Source organism: Danio rerio, chromosome 7 (genome assembly GCF_049306965.1).
Source record: "Danio rerio strain Tuebingen ecotype United States chromosome 7, GRCz12tu, whole genome shotgun sequence".
Taxonomy (NCBI): Eukaryota; Metazoa; Chordata; class Actinopteri; order Cypriniformes; family Danionidae; genus Danio; species Danio rerio.
This window is the reverse complement of record NC_133182.1, coordinates 9,834,111-9,842,500: the sequence shown is the minus strand read 5'-3', so window position 1 is coordinate 9,842,500 and position 8,390 is coordinate 9,834,111. Positions and strand designations below refer to the sequence as shown.

General features: G+C 38.4%; 1 protein-coding gene and 1 long non-coding RNA gene across 4 annotated transcripts in view; one reads left to right on the top strand and one right to left on the bottom strand.

Moving 5' to 3' along the window:
• The window catches only part of cers3a (ceramide synthase 3a), a 55,602-nt gene that overhangs the window by 2,771 nt on the left and 44,441 nt on the right, over positions 1–8,390 (bottom strand). The gene's annotated exons all lie outside the window — the stretch shown is intronic.
• The window catches only part of LOC141375302 (uncharacterized), a 48,547-nt gene that overhangs the window by 21,006 nt on the left and 19,151 nt on the right, over positions 1–8,390 (top strand). The window lies entirely within an intron of this gene.

Below are 8,390 nucleotides of genomic sequence, written 5' to 3'. Positions count from 1 at the left end.
TTAACAGTTTACTATAAGAACCTTATGGTTAACAGTAGTTGATGCAATAACTAAATTTTACTACATTATGCTATAGTATCAGTGGCGTAGCGCAAAATGCGGAGGCCCCCCTGCAGGGATCGCTGACGGGGCCCCCTGATGAAGGGGGGGAGGTTGGATACGTCATACGTCAATTTGCATATCACTGACGTCATCACGTTCTACCGTTTCTGTTTAACAGCCTATGGTTAATAAAGGGGTATTTATAATTGCACTACACTTTATATAAGCATGTTTATTTAACTAAATTTACTGCTGTTTGAATACAGTGTATCATTATAGATGTGTAACGTTAGTGAATGTGCAGTAATCTCTCATATGAAATAAACTCAGACAAGTTCAGAAACTGTCACTAAAATATCTGTGATTGTGAACAAGAAAAGAATAAACGGTCCAATTAAATTGTTAAAATAAAGTAGAAGTAGATCGGTTTGACTGTACAAGGGAAATACCTTCACACTGCCTGTGCTAAATCATTTGTCGTCGGTACGCAGAGGGGTGATCTGCTCTCGGGCTGCAGGTGGGAGAGGCTGCTGTACGAGGACTGACTGGGCCGCCTGTCAGTGCTGTGAGGCGGGGGAGGGGCCGGCAGCATCACACGCAGCTCGTTGAGAAGAGTAGGGACGATACAGTATGGAAAAATGACAGACAAAAAAGTCGCTAGATTTGTCGCTAGGGGGGTCTGAAAAGTCGCTAAATCTAGTGACAAAGTCGCTAAGTTGGCAACATTGGCGGCAAGCAATCAGAATGAAGTAGTCCACCGCTTGAAAGGGGTTCAGAGAACACAGACGTGTGAACTTTGGTTCCGACCACAGTTGTTCCCAACAGTTTATTGAAAATCGCGACGACGCGGGGCCCCCTAATCACGCGGGGCCCCCCCGCGGTTCGTGCCCTGCGGGCCCGTCCGCTACGCCACTGTATAGTATCTAGATGCAGCCTTTATGGTGCAAGCTGAGACAGCATCACTCAGCGATGCAATGTCAGACACAATGCACTCAAATGGAGCTAGTGACATCACTGTGACGGGTAGGGTTAGGGGTGGGGTTAGGTCAGCCCATTAAAAAGCAATGGATACAGCCCAGATTGCACTGCACCAGGTCTGCAGCCAGACCCCTCTCACATTATGGGTGATGATCATGGTTTTGCTATATGCTATCTGATATTGGGCATGTATATATAATATTGCACTCGTGATTTTCGAAAGTATTATATCGCTTTGTAAATGTTTATTTGCTTGTTAAGTCGTGACGTATAAAATATTGTTCCCAGGTCTGAGCCGCTACTCAATTGAGTTGAGAAAATATGATTTTGAGACCTCTTTTTAGTCAAATCACACATCAAAGTGAATTTAATATAAAAGTATGCTGTACACAACATTATCTGGACTTGCTGCATCACGGACATCAATATTTTAGCAAACAAAAAACAATAGATGGTAAAACCCAAAAGACCAACAGGAAACAGAAACTATTTTGAGCACTTCATATAGCCTAATTTTGCTGAAAAACACTCTTTTTGTAACCAATTTCATCCGGCATAATGTGTATCTTTATTTTAATGACAATTTATAAAGAATTAATCACTTTCTGGTCATCGGATATTAGGCATGGATTGCGACCGTAATTTTTCGAAAGTAATACATCGGTTTGTAAATGTTCATTATTACCATTTGTTGAGTCTCCCCATACAGTTTGATAGAGCACTTGGACCCAGAAGCCGCTTTGCGTGGCATCACATATAACAAGCGTATGGTTCACTATAGTATTTTTTCATGTGGGTAGAGCTGGGCAATAAGGCAAAAAAAAACTATCACAATATTTTTTTTCATATCAGTCGATATCGATAATTATCACAATAAATGTCAAATCTTTATATCTAATAAGATTATAGGATTTGTCACTTTTTTTACCACATATTTTGCGAAATGTTTTAGCTGTCTGACTGTCACGATAACCAGCGATCATACTCCATAAGATCGCTGGATTTCACTAACAACAACCATGGACTGCAAATCAGCCATTTCTGGACTACATTTTCATACATGCCCTCAGGTCACACTCACACATGCTTCCTCATCTAGACTGATTACTCACACCACCTGAGGATTGTCAAAGACTGATTGCACACACCATTTAAGCAGTACACTAACTCACTCACATTGCCGAGTCTTGTAAGCTGTATAGTGACATTACAAAGCGTATCTCTTGTCTTGTTTGCCTGTGTTTAGACCTTAGCCTTGTTAACCGTTTGTCCTAGTCTGCCGCCTGCCTCACGACCTCTCGCTTGTTTTCTGATTACGATTCTGGACTGCCTCTAAACACCGGGTAACACTCGTATTGACCATTGATTTCCTGACTTTAAATCCAAACTTCTGTTGTTTGTGTCACTCCCCTTCATAACACTGACAATATAAATGATAAAATAATAAACAAAAGAACAATCTTAATACAGCATTTACTGTTCAAGTTTTCAACAACCAAAGACATTACCTACGAGTTATTGGATATTATTGTTCAACATAAAAATAAATAAATGAATAAAAAATAAGTGAATAAATAAATAAATAAATAAATAAATAAATAAATAAAACTGGTTCAGAACAAGTAAAAGGTGAGTTAATGGTCACAGAATATAACATTTTGGACGAACTCTTCTTTTAATGGCAAGTATGGTGAATTTAGGGTGAAATATCTTTTAATGTATAGGCTATTTAATTTAGGCATACTAACGATTACTTGATCTATTGATCGTCGAAAATGCTTTAATCGATAGACCTTATCGATGACTGATTAAGCATGGACATTTAAAAGTTTAGTTACGCTTTGCGCTGTGAGACGCGTCCACGCATTACATCATCAAGTGTGTGCAGTTTAGCTTACTTTTGCAGTCACCCTAATAATAATACGTTTCTTAAAGCTTATGATAATCTTTTTTTCTTAATGATTGAGGCTTTGTAAAGTTTATATTGCTTTGTGTTTTTTTTTCTTTTTTTGTTATTGTATTTTTTCTTCAATGCAGTGATGTTATTATTCTTGTATTCAATAAAAAAATATATAAAAAAACGTATGCAGTCACCCTCTTGACATCGCATATTGTGGGACGCATTAAAAAAACGTATGCGCAGATCTCGGTTATATTCGAGGATGTTTTAATTTTACCTCACATACTGACATGAATAGGTTAATGCAGACTCTCATTTTATAAATCGCGCATCACGGCGAGACATGCAGGGAGCCTCTCCATTCACTCTATAAGGGTTTCTGAGCACTTTCTCATACTTCACACTGGGTTTACTCTTCCGAGGTAACCTAAGAAATCTATCAGTGCTGCGAACAGCTTTTAAATACTGTCCAGCTCATGCTGCTCAAACTGCGCTTTGTTTATGAATTAAAATGAAACCATGAAAACAGTTTAATGGATTGTTTTGGCGCTAAAGCATATGCTATAGCGGACTTGTTTTAAAGCACTTCACCTCAGATGTTATTCGTTCTTCTTGAGCATTAGTATTAAGTTACACATTTTACATAACGAAATTAATTGCAAATAGAAACATTTTCAAAGAAAAATATATAAAGTGTATATGTTTTTAGTTCGTGCCTGCCTTAAACAACTGCGGTGGATGATATTCCACTGTGTGGAAAATAAGGATTTAATTAACGATCCACTGATGTTGTAAACGGCTGTAACATATTTGCTGCATTTTTAATAGGTCATTCTTTTAAAGATTGTGTCTTGAGCATTTCTCCTCGGTGATTGTGTCCTCCATGAAGGCTGGTTCTTTTACCGTCGATGAGGGAAAACAAGGGCGTAGGTTTGCACTTGACATTGGTAGGGACTGGGAATGAGTGAATACAATCCCCCCACACCCCCGCCAAGAATGCATATTGTTTTTTATATATCTTCTATATTGCCATTAACTATTTAACTGCTATTAAAATATATTATTAATTAATCCTCTCTTCATACAATTTATTAAGTTAAATTAAATAGTCAGACGAGTGGCCAAGGGGGTTCAGGTGGTTTGAAAGACCAAAAGTTGGATTATTATTATTATGTTTGAATTTATCTTATTATTCAAATAGCCAACCAAGGAAGGTTGAATGTGCTGGCCGGTTTGTTATTTGCCTAGGCTTCAGTTTTTAATTTAAATTAAGTTTTAACAGATTTCCCTAAGAAAATTATGATAAAATAAATTGTATTTTTTTAAGTATATTTTCATAATTGAAGAGTTTAGATGCAAAAACCTCTTAATGCCATTTAATATTTTCTTCTAAAATTAGCATTTTTCTCCAACTCCTGTGTGTGATTTTACTTGTATAGTCAAAAACTGTTATTAATATGTCACTAAAATGTCATATTTATTCCTCAGTTAAACAGAATGAATAGTTAATCAGGTGAATAACTGCAAAAAACGTTCAGTTTTTCAGAAAACATATAACCCCTACTTTCAATAAGCTGGCTACAAGCCTGATAGTGTAACGTTAAAATAATGTTTTATTAAACTGATTAAGAAAGAGAATAATAAAGACTTAAGTTTATTTTTCGTGCAAATTAAACATGTCTCATAGTATAATTTGGAGCATGGGCTTTAGTTTTTCTAACAAATAGTTTCAACCGAAATTACTCTAAGGGATTAGGAGAACTGGCAGGGTCATATATGTTTAGAGGTGTTTATTCTGCTGTTAGTTTTCAGGGAATATTGTTCACAGATTATATCAGTCTGCTTTAACGTTAGACTGACCGTAAAAGCGGTAAAACACTAGCAATAGCGGCATTATCATGATAGACTCATTCAGTTATGGACTTGAGTTTTATCTGACTTACACTTTTCTTTGAAAAAAGCTCTTTATCTCCAAATATTTTTGCTACCGCCATCCTTGTGCATGTCACACACCTCACACACATCGGGACATTCCCCCCGCGCAGTTGTTTTGGCGCTGCTTGTATCTAAAAGCAGCCTCTCACATGACAGCAGGGAAAGGCACAGCCAATCACAATGTTCATATGTGTTTGGGGGCGGTGCGAATTGAGGAGAGAACGTAATTTAACCCTTTCGATGTGTCTAGGGTTATATACTGACAGCGCGATGTTTTTAAGTGAATTCAATTATTGGTGGAGACGTTTCAGTAATTGGCGGATATTGGTGGGGACACGTCCCCTCCGTCCACCCTAAATCTACACCACTGAGGGACAATATGTATAAAAAATTTCAAAGAAAATATCTTAATATTAAAAAGGAAACGTAAGCTTGACAATAAAAGTTCCTATCAACGTCGTAACATATGCCCTTAAATAATGCAGCCTGTAGTTTACAGCTAGCATCAAGTGTTCATTGAGATGTGTTTGAGACTGTGTTGTCTGTCATATCTTTCGTCTGTCTTTTCTGGGGGGTTTTTCTCGTAAGGCACGGCTTTCGAAAAGGATGACATGAAACTCTGCTGGGTAGTTGCACGGGTTAACCAGCACTTGTTTAGGTCTGTCATTTCTTAGCATCTTCATAAGGGTGACGTTGTTCTAAATCAGAGGTCACCAAGGATGGCCGGTGTCTCTGCAGGGGTTAGCTCCAACTTGCCTCAACACACCTGCCTGGATGATTCCAGTCTACCTAGTAAGAGCTTGATTAGCTTGTTCAGGTGTGTTTTATTAGGGTTGGAGCTAAAATCTGCAGGAGACCGGCACTCCAGGAACAAGTTTGGTGACCCCTGCTTTAAATGATGAAACAGGTTTGTGGTGTTGCCTCCAGACTACTGATGTTTAGTAACGTTTCTTGTCAACAATGTTTGTGACTGTGACCTTTTTACCTTATTTTTTTCTTACCCCTCCAAGTGCAACTAACACTGTATGGCTGTACACTTGTATACTGCACGCGACATCCGAAAGGGCAGGCTGCAAAATGCCTGCGCAGTTACTGTAAGTTACAGTTAGTGTGTAAATATTCTCGAGCAATTACTGAATTGTCATTATTATTTTATCGAAAAAATATATATATATCGTGATAATTATCTTTTTTGTTAACAACTGTTTATTGAGTTTTTCAGGAAACAATATTAAACATAAACACATTCCCATGAACTATAGCAGATCAAGTCCAGAACAAACCTTGGTCTGCCTACCCCCCTTAATATGATCCGTGGCGTCAACATAACCTGCACAATACTGAATCACCAACATTGGCCCCATAGTCATAAACTGACTTAGTATCTCTTAGTATCTTATATATATAAAACAAAATGAAATATTATTAACAATAATTTAGAAACTAAAATAAATCAGGGCACACAACGGCATTATCAGTAAACAATACTTCAAATAACTGTGATATAAAAGATGAAAAGGGTAACCTAAGCATCTATCTAAGGCCGATTAGACAGCAAATGTCCAGTTAAAAATATCGTGATAATTATCGATATCGAATGAGCACCCAGCCTTTCATGTGGGTAACCCTAGTGTGACAAATTAGGATGCATTTAAGCAGTGCATTTATTGATCCTCAGTAAACCTTTGAAAATCAGGCAATAAAACAGTAAGCCAATCTTTGAACTCCCAATGCTACAGAAAACCAAAATCAAAACCTCTACATCTAAAATCTAAAATTACAGCCAGCCTTTTTACAAACTTAGCCTAACGAGGCATTTGAAGAAACCAGATGCGCAAGTACACAATCCATCATCCCTAGCAAATGAATGCGAGCAGTCTGATGTGCACTAAATGACGACTAATTATTTCCCTTTGAGCAACAGGCGGCAGGTACGGAGTGATTGAATCTGGCACCCCTCGTGCGCTCTGCAGTTGTGAGAGTCATGTACGCTGCCAGCGCAATCACTCTTAAATTATGACTCACCTTTTCAATAGAGCGAGCTGGAGTCCAAACAATGGGCCAATAAATACAGCCTGGCAGGGCTCATTTTAATCAGAACGAGGGCGTAATGGGAAATAACAGAACAACAGCACAGACTTGGATAACTCAGTCACTGTTACAAGCTCTTGTCATGGTTTCTGTTTGGAGTATAATTCATGCAGGATGGCTTTGCTTGTAACTGCAAGTAATTGCATCACAGGCTTTGTTTTAGTGTTATTAACATGAATTAAAGGAGACCTATTGTGCAAAAATGCATATAGCCAGCCTCTAATGGTAAAAATGTGTTAATTCTATTTTTTGTAACCACCCTTAATAAAAAACAGTCAGAAGAAACACAACTTGATTGACATTCTCCCTTTGTACGTGTCATCAGAGGGGGAAAGCTCCGCCCATTAGTGACCATCTCAACCTCATTAGCATAAACAGCCCTGAGTGATAAGCTGCCATCTGCCACTATGCTAATGCACAGGTGTTTGTAGCTCCGCCTCCTTTTGAAAAGAGCACAATCCCATTTGAATTTAAAGCGACAGTCACCAAAACGGCACAATTAGGATCAAAGCCTTATAGGGTCAGTTTCAAAGAGTTATATTTTGAGCTGAAACGTCACATACACACACTGTAGGGACATCAAAGATTTATTTTACATCTTGTAAAAAAGGGGCATAAAAGGTCCCCTTTAAAACACTATTTCCTACACAGTTTTGCTATTGGAACAGGGAGCTCTGACTTAAAAATATATATAATAATTCATTCATTTTCTTGTCGGCTTAGTCCCTTTATTAATCCGGGGTCGCCACAGTGGAATGAACCGCCAACTTATCCAGCAAGTTTTTACACAGCGGATGCCCTTCCAGCCGCAACCCATCTCTGGGAAACATCCACACACACATTCACACACACACTCATACACTACGGACAATTTAGCCTACCCAATTCACCTGTACCGCATGTCTTTGGACTGTGGGGGAAACCAGAGCACCCGGAGGAAACCCACGCGAAGGCAGGGAGAACATGCAAACTCCACACAGAAACGCCAACTGAGGTTTGAACCAGCGACCTTCTTGCTGTGAGGCGACAGCTCTACCTACTGCGCCACTGCCTCGCCAATATATATAATAATAACTATTAATAATATATTATGCAGCACTACTTTACGGTCCTCTGTCACATATACTGTTGACACATTATTCTGGCAAGTTAAAAGCTGATCAAAAGTGATGCCAAAGGCTTTTATATAACATACAGATTTGAAATGTCTAAAATTGGAAATAAAGTATCAGTTTTACAAAGATTTTAAGCCGCACATTTGTTTTCAATTTCCCAGAGATGGGTTGCGGCTGGAAGGGCATCCGCTGCGTAAAAACTTGCTGGATAAGTTGGCGGTTCATTCCGCTGTGGCGACCCCGGATTAATAAAGGGACTAAGCCGACAAGAAAATGAATGAATTTGTTTTTTAACATTTGCAATAATAATGAGCATTTAGCATAATAAC